Source organism: Cebus imitator, unplaced genomic scaffold (genome assembly GCF_001604975.1).
Source record: "Cebus imitator isolate Cc_AM_T3 unplaced genomic scaffold, Cebus_imitator-1.0 Scaffold287, whole genome shotgun sequence".
Taxonomy (NCBI): Eukaryota; Metazoa; Chordata; class Mammalia; order Primates; family Cebidae; genus Cebus; species Cebus imitator.
In genome coordinates this window covers 2,204,239-2,215,408 of record NW_016107602.1, presented here as the reverse complement: position 1 = coordinate 2,215,408, position 11,170 = coordinate 2,204,239, and the positions used below count along the sequence as shown (strand labels likewise).

The window sequence follows — 11,170 nt, the reverse complement described above, 5'->3', positions numbered from 1 at the left end:
TGGTGCAATCTTGGCTCACTGCAACCTCCCCTGCCCAGGTTCAGGTGATTCCCCTGCCTCAGCCTCCGGAGTAGCTGGGACTATAGGCACGTGCCACCAGGCCCAGCTAATTTTTTTGTATTTTAGTAGAGACGGGGTTTCACCATCTTGGCCATTATGGTCTCAATCTCCTGACCTCAGGATCCTCCCACCTCAGCCACCCAAACTGCTGGGATTACAGGTGTGAACCACCGTGCCCGGCCTCCTCCTCTGGTATTAAAAATACATAAATCATTATTCACATTGTGATTACATCCTTAAGATATATTCTCGAAAGAATTTTTGCAGAGAAAAGTATATGCATATTCTGATATTTGTAACCACTTGAATTTCAGAAACTGTTTCCTAGTTTGTGCTCCTGTTAGCAAAATATGGTATATCCTTTTTCCCCAGCATTACCACCTTTACAGTAGTACTGATTTTCATCTTTATAAATTTGATAGAGAATTAATGGGATTAATTTTATTTTAGTTTTAATTTTTAACTACCAGTAAGATTCAACAGTATTTGACATCTTTTGGACATTTGTATTTCTGACTTATTTTAGTCAATTGATTTCATTTTATTAAATAAAATTAAATTTCTATTTGGGAATGTTTACCTTTTCTTTATATACATGTACATATATATATATATATATATATATATATATGATATTTACCCTTGTTTACCTTTTCTTTATACACACACACACACACACACACACACACACACACACGATATTTACTCTTCACTGTATGTCTGTTCACTGTATGTCTGTCAATGTTGTTTTCTTCATTTCTTATTTAACTTTGAGTTTTGGTCACTCTGCATGGTAGATTCTGAAGTTTACATGGGAAGTTCATCAGCCTTTCCATTTATGCTTTTTAACCCTGGTATTATTCTAGCTCCAAAAATATAAAATATATTTGTAAAATATCTGTAGCTGTTTTATGTTTTACTAAAATTCCTTCTAAGCAAAAAGTATATTTTAAGTCCTTTTTAATGTTATTTTTATTTACTGTTTTGACCAACAAAACCAGTAATTGTCTTTTATTTCTTAACATCTACCAATGTCAATCTGAACTTATCAGTTTGATTTGATAAGGACCAAATTTAATTTGACATTTGACATTTGTTAATAACATGCATAAGTTTTAGGTTTAAGATCAATAGACATGTGGAAAGGGACACTTATACATGATATTCATTACTTTAATGTATCTTTATTGATAAATTTCTCTAATATTATCTCACAGAGATATAGTTGTTCACATTCCTTATGAGTAAAAGGCTTTGCTTTCAACTCTCTCATACCAGATATGACAATTCAAGAAAGAAATTTCCAAGTATTTTCAGCAATAATAATGACCACCTTATTTAAACAAATTCTAAATTGAGAGCTAGCCAATATGTAAAACAGATTAAAGCAGTTTTTCACTTACTGAATTGGTTATATGCTAGGGTGCTCCTCTGTCTCATACTACATGCTATCTCTGTCCAGGCACTCCCTAAGACAGCTCTTTGAATCATTAAGGATATGAAGCACAGTCTTTCAGATCAGAAGAGTAAAAGTCAGATCCAGTCAAATAAATGAGTGAGATTGCTGAGTATGAAAGAATAAGAAAAGACTGGTGGACATAGTTGTGGAAAAGACTGGTGGACATAGCCAGAATGTAATTGGCCCAAAAGTATACATTATTTTCTGAAGCCCTCTTCAGGGCTATAAAAACCTGCCATTACTTTTGTTTTAAAATTTCTGTATTTATTTTAGATAAAGCCAGGCAGAAGCAATTTGAATGGGCTGTATTAACCTAGCTTTCAATTAAAGTAATTTTGCCATGATATGTTGTTATATTAGGTCTTACATTTTAGTAAATATCTCCATAAGAAAAAAAAGATGAAAAATTTGGCATTTTTTGAAAAATCTCTTTTGGAGACTTTGTCATTACTTTGTCCAATGATCCTTATGTTCAAAACTCATTTAAGATATTCCCATAAGAATTTAATGTCCATAAAAGTCTGTCCCTCCTGAAAAACAAGTATTTCATTTTCAACAGTCACTGAAAAATATATAACCTCTTGCTTTATTCTCTTTTTTTAAAATTACCTATCAGAAATCTCACACCTATTTTTAAAATCATGATGACACAAGCAATACAAAAACAAAATTAAGACTTTAAATGACCTAACTCTACCACTGTTATAGATCAAATTATTTACATTTGTAAAGCTTTCCAAATTTTCTCCATAAGAATATATGGCTTTTGTAGTTGCAGCTCAAACACAGGAACAATTGTAATCCATTTCAGGATAACAGTTTCTCATATTGTTGCATAAGTCATAACAATTATAACTTTTAATGACTGCACTCACATGATACATTGAACTTACTTGGTTATTCCCATATTGGTGAACATTTAAGTTGTTCCCAATGTTTTTGCTTTGTGTGCGTGTTTCTGTTCTTCACTTTCCTTTTAATGACCGTACTTTTTTGAATAACTTCATATGATCTTGTCAGTTTATTATGTGTCCTGCATGGTATTGTGTATGGCAAGTATCTAATGTAGTTGAATTCCTTTGGAATATGTTTTTGGATGAATTCGTAAGAGTGGAAATATGAGATTCCTGAAACCTGACTTATTCCAACACATGCCCCCTTTAACAAACTAACCTTAAAAATATATCTAAACTTGTATGTAAACTTATATTCCAATTTCCCTTAGGAAATCAACTTTTATTGATCTTTCTCTCTATGATATTCTGCAGCACAAAGCACGGAACTTAATTACAAAGCCATATATTCTTTGTTAATTACCACACGTTTATTAGTTATGTATGCCTGGCTTGTTGACAGAGTTAGGTGTAGGAAAAATAAGCACATAAAGTCTAAATTAATGGAATTTTCTTTGGAATATTGTAATGAAAAGTAAGGAGAATCTAGAAATAGTGTGAATAGGTCTTCTCTTTCTGGCTATGATGGGATAGCAGTAGCAGACCAATTCTCTTGCTGAGAACAACTAAAAATGTTGAATTTAATATAAAAAACCACACATCTGAAGACAGTAGAGAATATTATGGCAGCCAGGAAAGTCAGTGAGGTGAGGTTTCTTATCAAGGGATTGATTAATGAGTGACACGGTGAAAAGGCTAAAAAGGTGGGAAGATAGTGGCTGCTAGTGGGAAGAAAAGGTATGTGGAACAATCAGCAGCCCCACCAGGCTGGGGAGACATAAACTGAAATTCAGAACTAACACAGAAGCCAAAATCTGAAGGATCAAGATACTGGAGAAAAGGTGTACCAGTTAGAATCCATAAGAGACAGAAACCACAGATTGATTTGGTCAGAGAAAAAATACTATGAAGAAGTATTAATTAGAACTGGAGATAAAGTACAAAAAGGGATACAGAGAACTTTGAAGAATATAGGAATAGCATATGCAGAAACTGGCCACTATGTCTAGGACTGAAGGAGAGTACCCAGGAGTGAAACAAACTTGGAAGCATCGTCTCAATTCCCTGGCCAGGTGGAAAGTCAAATATCACTGGAAAGGGTATGGCTATGGCTCACTGGATGGCAGGAAAGTTTGCTGAAATGCTGCTGCTCAGGAATGGTGGGCAGAACATGTCCACCAGGGTGGCACTGAAATTCACTGGGAAGCTGCCTACTGGAGGACTGGTAAAACTTGCTGACAGGAATGCACCTCTAAGTTTTACATATACCACTGTCAGAATAGCTGCTTGCTGGTGAAGAAACTACTCACTAACAAGAAAGTGGCTGGCTGGCAGCCATAATGTACAAGGCTGAAAAGCAAAGTATATTCATACTACAATGAGAGGTCTCTTCCTCTTGCAGCTTTCATTCAGAGCCCTCTGCTAAGAAGGCTCAACAAGAAGCTGGCAAGGGAGAAATGTTTGCAGGTCCAGCTCCTATATTTATCATAAAGCAATGCAGAGGAGAGTGGAATTGTAAAAACAAGAAGAGCTATGACAAGATGGAAATTTTTACCAGAGAAGTAGAATTTATAAAAAGAATCAACTGCAAATAGTTGAAATAAGAAAGGAAATAATTTTATAGAGAATGTAATAGATGGAATTCATGGCATATTATAAACAGCTGGTTCTGGAATTGATAACCTGAAAGGTCAGTAGACTATCTCTACTGAAACAAACAACAAAAAATAATAAAATATAATAGAAAATAGCATGAGGCAAATGATGTATGGATAATAGTATCATAAGCCCATGTATGGAAGTACTAAAAAGGAAGGATAAGAAAAATGAGTCAAAAGCAATATTTGAATAGATACTGGTGAGAACAATTTCTTTGAACTGAAAGACATCTAACTGCAAAATCAAAATTCCCTAGAATCCCAAGGAGGAAAACTACAAAGAAAAACATGTCATGGTACATCATAGTAAAACGTGAAGAAAAATAAAGAGAAAAATAAAATTTTGACACAGCATAATTGTACATATTTATGAGGTACGATGTGATGTTTTGATACATGTATATATTGTGTAATGGTAACATCATGGTAATTAGCATACCTGTTACCTTAAACAGTGATCATTTCTTAATTATAGAAACATTAAAAATTCTCTCATATAGCTGTTTCAAATATACAACACATTTATTGTAAGTTATAGTCACCCTTCTGTGCACTAGATTACTGGAACTTATTCTTCCAACTGTTAAATTGTATTTGTTGACCAACCAAAGGGAAAATCTTAAAAGCAGGCAGAGAAAAACAGTCAAATTATTTTTAAAAGAAAGTTTAAGTGATGATAGAATGACACTGCTAATAATCTTTTTAAAATTCTCTAGAATTCTATTCCATTAAAAATACTATTCAAAATGTCAGGTATAATTATAAATGCAGGAGAAGAGGCAGATCTCTAAGAAAGAGTTCCAAATAATGTATGTAGATACTCCGCCCTCGAAGTGTAGCATAACTCTCCACTTTCTATGTGTGGGCTGTGCATAATGACTTTGCTCCAAAGACTATGGAAAAAGGAAAAAACTAGAGGAACTTTATTACTCTAGAATGGAGAAACCTGACAAATGCTACATCAGCCAGGGATCAAGGTCAACATCACCAGTGCTAAATCATGCTGAGATAACAAAGGCACTTTACTTCTGTAGTTTTCCTCCTTAAAACCCACAATCCCCATTTAAAATAAGGAAAGCACTACAAAAATCCAACTTGAGATACATTTTATAGGATGCCTGACCAGTATTTCTCAAAACCATCAAAGTCATCAAAGTAATCCCAGCACTTTGGGAGGCCAAGGTGGGCAGATCACGAGGTCAGGAGATTGAGACCATCCTAGCCAACACGGTGAAATCCCATCTGTACTAAAAATACAAAAAAGTTAGTTGCGTGTGTAGTCCCAGCTACTCGGGAGACTGAGGCAGGAGAATTGCTTGATCCCAGGAGGTGGAGATCGCAGTGAGCTGAGATAACACCACTGCAATACAGCCTGGGCAACAATGTGAGACTCAGTCTCAAAAAAAAGGAAAGTCTGAGAAATTGTCATAGCCAAGAGGAACCTCAGGACCATGACAACTAAATATGATATCCTGGGACAGGAGAAGGACATTAGGCAAAAGCTAAGAAAAGCTTAATTAAATATGGACTAGATAATGCAATCTAACAATATTGGGGTTATTAACTATAACAAATGTACCACGCTAATATAAGATGTCTAAAACAGTGAAATATGGGATGTATGGGGTATATGTGAACACTGTACTCTTTCAGATTTTTCTGTAAATCTAAAAAGTATTCTAACATAAACATTTTATTTAAAAATTAAGGTGAAAAACCACTTTTTTTCATATTGTCATTTCCTGACTATGAAAAAAATTACTGCCAGCAGAACCATATGAAACGAAATACAAAGAGCAATTTTCAGGCCAAAGGGCATTATTTCAGAAAGAAGCACAGAAATGCAGAAAGCAATAATGAGTGCCAGAAAAGGTAAATATGTAAACAAACTTAAATTACTTCTGACTATAAAATAATAACTATGATGTCTTGTGGAGTTTAAATACCCAAAATTAAAACACATACAATAGTATAAAAGGTAGGAAAAGTTTAAAAAGAGTTAAAGTGTAAGGTTCTAGCATTATCTGGGAAGTGGTTAAAGTACTAATTTATATTAGACTTTAATAATAGATGTTTTACTATCTAGAATTACCACTAAAACAATAATAAAGGAACATAAGACCGACAGTCTAATAAAAAGGGCAAATAGAACACCAAAATAAATTTTGAGAAAAGTAAGAGTTGAGCATAAAAGTAGCAAAATATATGGTGAATTTAAGAAAACAATAAAATGGTAAATTTAATCTAAATATGTTAGTAGTTACATTAAAGTCAATGGTATGATACTACAGTTAAAAGTCAAAGATGGTTAAAATATATTAAAATAATGTAGATACAGATATATAAAGAGAGTTTCTCAGATAAATGAATACAAAAAAGGGAAAAACTAAAGTTTAGAAAATGAAATGACATGCAAAGTCATTAACCAAAAGAAAATAAACTAACCAAAGGAAAACTGATACAACTGTAATCATATCATAAAAAGTCTGTTGTACCGAAAAACGCATAGCTAGATAGTTAAAGAGGAACATTTTATAATAACAAAGTGTTAATCTACTAGGAATATGTGGTGATCCTAAGTTTGTATGTGCCTCATAATAGAGCTTCAAATTATATGAAACAAAAATTGTAGTCAGGAAAGGGCACATGTAAAATTAAATAAAGCAATCTCACTATGCTTCTCTTGGTAACTGATAAAACAAGAATATGAAAAATTCTTAAAGATATAAAGATATGAAAATCATGATTAACAAATTGCATGAATTAAATATACATATTTAAAATATACATGTATAAAATGTGAAATTATATATTACATACATGCACATATGTACAGAAAGAAAACAGAATCTGATCATTGCAGAATATACATTATTTTCCAGTATACATAGATTTTAAAGAAAAAAAAACAACAGAATTGACCATGTGCTGGAATATAAAGCAAGCCTTAACAAATTGTAAAGAATTGAAATAGTGCAGAGTATATTTTTTGTTCACAGTGGAATTAGTCTAGCATTTTATAACAAGACGATTGAAAATTTCTCAAATGTTTAAAAAAGAAATCCCAAAACATACTTCAAAATAACCCAAAGAAGAAATGTTTATGTAGATTAGAAAATAGTTTGAGTTGAATGATAATTAAAATGGAACATTAAAATGTGTGGTGTGCAGCTAGTAATTTTATTTTTAGGAAAATGAACATATGAGTGTGATGTGGTCTTTCCAACAAGGCTGGCATCCTTTTTTCTTGTTTGGACACAATTCCCTGATTGAGAGGAGGAATTCTCCACCCTTTTGCAATCTCTGTTGGCCTGTAACTGCTTTAACTAACAAAAATCTAAGAAGTTAGGCTATGTGGCTTCCAAGGCTAGATCATAAGAAATCTTGCAACTTTTGTTTCAATCTACTGCCATGGTCTTCCTGGGGGAGGTAAGCCACCATGTAAAACGTCTCCACCCTGAGGACAAAAAGCAGGGGAAAAGCAGAAGCTCAGCATGTGGGGACCTGCATGAGCGTTAGGGAGACACCTGACCAGCCACCCAGACGTTCCAACCATCTCAGTCCAAATCCCAACATGGGAGTGACAAAGCCTGCATGCAGGTCTACCTACAGCTGTCACCTTACTTCTACCTTCTGTGGGACTCAAAATGAGGACCAAACAGTTGATTATTACCTGAGAATCCATAGACGTGGAAAATAATAAGTTGTCTTTTAAAGTCACTTAGAGTTGGGGTGATTTGTTACAGATAACCAGGAATATTTTATAAAAGAAAGACTAAAAATCAATTATCTAAATTTCTATCTCAAGAACTTAGAAGCAGAACAGTGAAAGAAACCCAAGAAAGTAGAATAAAGGCAATGATAAAGATCATAGCACAAATTAATTATATGGGAAAATGTGCAATGCTGAAAAATCAATACAGACACGGCTTTTTTTTTTTTTGGAAAAGACTAAAATAGATGATAGCCAAGATAGATAGATAGATAGATAAAACTGATAATTTTCTAGCAAAACTGATAAGAAAAAAAAAGAAGACACACATGAATTTCAGGAATAGGAAAGGTGACCTCAGCACAATTGGAAGACGTTTAAAACATTAGTATGAGAATATTGTGAGCAACTTAACAGCAATACATTTGAACATTTATATGAAAGGGACAAATTCCTTGAAACATATGATTATTGTCACATATTAAAATAAAAATCTGAATATTCTTATCTATTAATGAAATTGAATCTGTAATTGAAAGCCTTCATACACACACACACACACACACACACACACACGCGCCCACAATCCCAGGCCTCAGGTAGTGCCATAAATGACTCTTTCAAACATTTAAGTAAGAAATTATACTAGTCTTGCACAGATTATTTCAGCAATAGAAAATAAGAAAACACTTCTAACTTTTTAAATGTACCTGGTATGACCTGGATGTCAAAATCAAGCAAGACTATTTACCAAAAAGAAAAGTACATGCAAATCTAATATCTCTAATGGAAAAAAAAGTCATAAAAATTCCAAATGAAGTATTAGGTAAGTGAACTCAGGCATATATTTAAAAAGTAGTGTATCATGACCAGGTTTATTTTAGAGAGGCAAAATTCAATCCTGTTATTTATCATGTTAATAGAATTAATAAGAAAAAAAATCTAATTATCTTTACAGATTCAAAAAAATGGTAGATAAAACTTCACACCTATTTTCAAATCAAATTTGAATAAAATTAGGATTAGAAAGGAACTTTTAAAATCTGATCAAACCAATCTATATCTATCTGTATCTACCCTACATCATACCTACCTTGAACTGTTAAAAGCTCTCCTGAGATTTAAAGCAAGAAAAAGATAATCATTGCCATCACTTTTTCTTAAAACCCTATTTGAGGACCCACAAGTAAAATAACAAATGTTTTAAGAATTGGACAAATGGAAAAAATATTTGAAAGAACATTTTAACAAGATGTTATCCAAATGGCCAATAATATGAAAATATGAGTAATCTGATTAATCATTGGGAAAATGCAAATTAGAATCACAACCTGATGCTATTATTAAACTTCCAGAATAGATCATTGAAAAACACAGCATATCCCAAATGTTGACAAGAATGAGTAGCATCTAAACTCTAATATACCACTGGTGGGAGTGTAAATTAGAATAGCCTCCTAAGAAGACCATTCGTCTATAAATACTAAACACTACCTCAGACCTTTTGACCCAGAAAGTTCAGTCTTAGATGTACAGCTGCTCTTCAGTATCTGCAGGGGGATATTGGTTTCAGGACACGTGTGTATGCCAAAATCTGTGGATACTCAAGTCCTGCATCTGGCCCTATGGAACCCAAGTATATGAAAAACCAGCCCTTCACATATGCAGGTTTCACATTCTGTGAATGCTATACTTAGAATACATATTTGGTTGTAGATGCAGCACCTGCTGATATAGAGGGCTGACTGTATTTAGAAAAATCCACACATAAAGTGGACCTGTACAGTTCAAACCTACATTGCTTAAGAGTCAACTGAATTACCCAACAGAAATGCATTGGCAAGCTCATTGAAGACATGTATGAGAATGTTCATAGCCACACTCTTCACAAAAGCCAAAAATAAGACAATATTTAAATGCTCATCTTCTGTGAAATGAATATTGTGGTATATCCATAGAAGGGAACAATATACAGGAATAAGAATGTACTATCTACAAGTATTTGTAAGAAAATGGATGTATCTCATAAACAATGCTGAATGAGGGAAGCCAGATATACTTGAATGAAAAGTTAAAACAAGCAAAACAGTCAAAGCTGCATAGCAACGGGGTCAGACAAAATCAGTTACTTTCAGTCAAGACTCATTGGTGCTCACTGTGCTGATTACCTGACTGGTTCTTCAGTGTCAGTTGTTTTCTGCTCTGATGGGTCCACACTTCAGTGAGTCTTTACTTATTTATGCTTCTACTTCTGCTGTTCCTGACCAAACTCTTTTCCTCTCCCTTCCCTGTCTCTGTCACCCGTTTCCTCTTTCTCCCAAATTTCCCTGCCTCTCCATACTGCCTCCTTATTCACTCCATCCTCTCTTCCAGCTACACTCATCTCATGAGGCAAGGATCTATCAAGTCAGCTAGTCAACACGCAGAACAGATACCTCATTTGATAAAAACGTAAACCAAGCCACCTCACAGGCCACTATCAAACTTGAAGATGGATTGGTGTACTTGCCAATTGTTAACTGGGTTGGAGAAATATATAAAATTGAGCCCTATCTGTAAAGATGAGTGATGGCCATGGGTTTAGAAGTGGTCTGTGGGCACATGCTGTATATGGGCCAACCAAATTACATTTCTGTTTAGTCCTCAACTCCAGCTACACTTTAAACTTTGGAAACCATAGAAATACCCTTTACCTTTATCACACTGTCCACTGCAATGGCAAACATGAAGTGGTGGGTAAGTAATAATTATTGAGAAGCCAATAACAACATACTTAATGGGTAAGCAGGTGACCTCATATACAGTTTCTCTCATTGTTCTCCATTTCATCCTCAAATGATGACTCAAATGTGAAATTTCTGGGTCTGTACCATAACTGTCCCAAATCCATAAAACTAGAAAAGCCCTTATTTTATTATTCAAAAGTAATATTTCAGATACCAAGATTATGACTTGTCTGTTTCTTCATATCAAAATTAGAGTGCATTCATTCTAATTAAAATGAAATAATGTTTTATTGCAATCTGATGTTAAATAATGATGTCATTCTGTGATGGGTCATTTTTATCAGAGAGCCACCAAAGTTTCTTTTTGTATGTCTAGTTATAGGAGGCTAATTCTGTTTATTCACTTGCAGATATAAATGAATGTACCATTGACAATGCTGGCTGTCAAGATTGATGCTGTAATACAGTTGGCAGTTATTACTGCAAATGTCAAGCTGGCCAGAAGCTAGAGGAAGATGGCAGAGGATGTGAAGGTAACAGTTAGGAGTGTCTGCTTACTGATAAGGAAAGAGAGAACATCCATGTAATGCAAAAGAGGAGGT

General features: G+C 34.0%; 1 protein-coding gene across 3 annotated transcripts in view; it reads left to right on the top strand.

The window, feature by feature from the left end:
* Window positions 1–11,170, top strand: part of LOC119467420 (putative EGF-like and EMI domain-containing protein 1) — a 558,651-nt gene that overhangs the window by 378,254 nt on the left and 169,227 nt on the right. For all 3 annotated transcript variants that reach the window (XR_005195958.1, XR_005195959.1, XR_005195957.1), the window contains one exon: window positions 10,979–11,101. The gene's annotated coding sequence lies outside the window, so the exon portion shown is untranslated. The remainder of the gene's footprint in view (window positions 1–10,978; window positions 11,102–11,170) is intronic.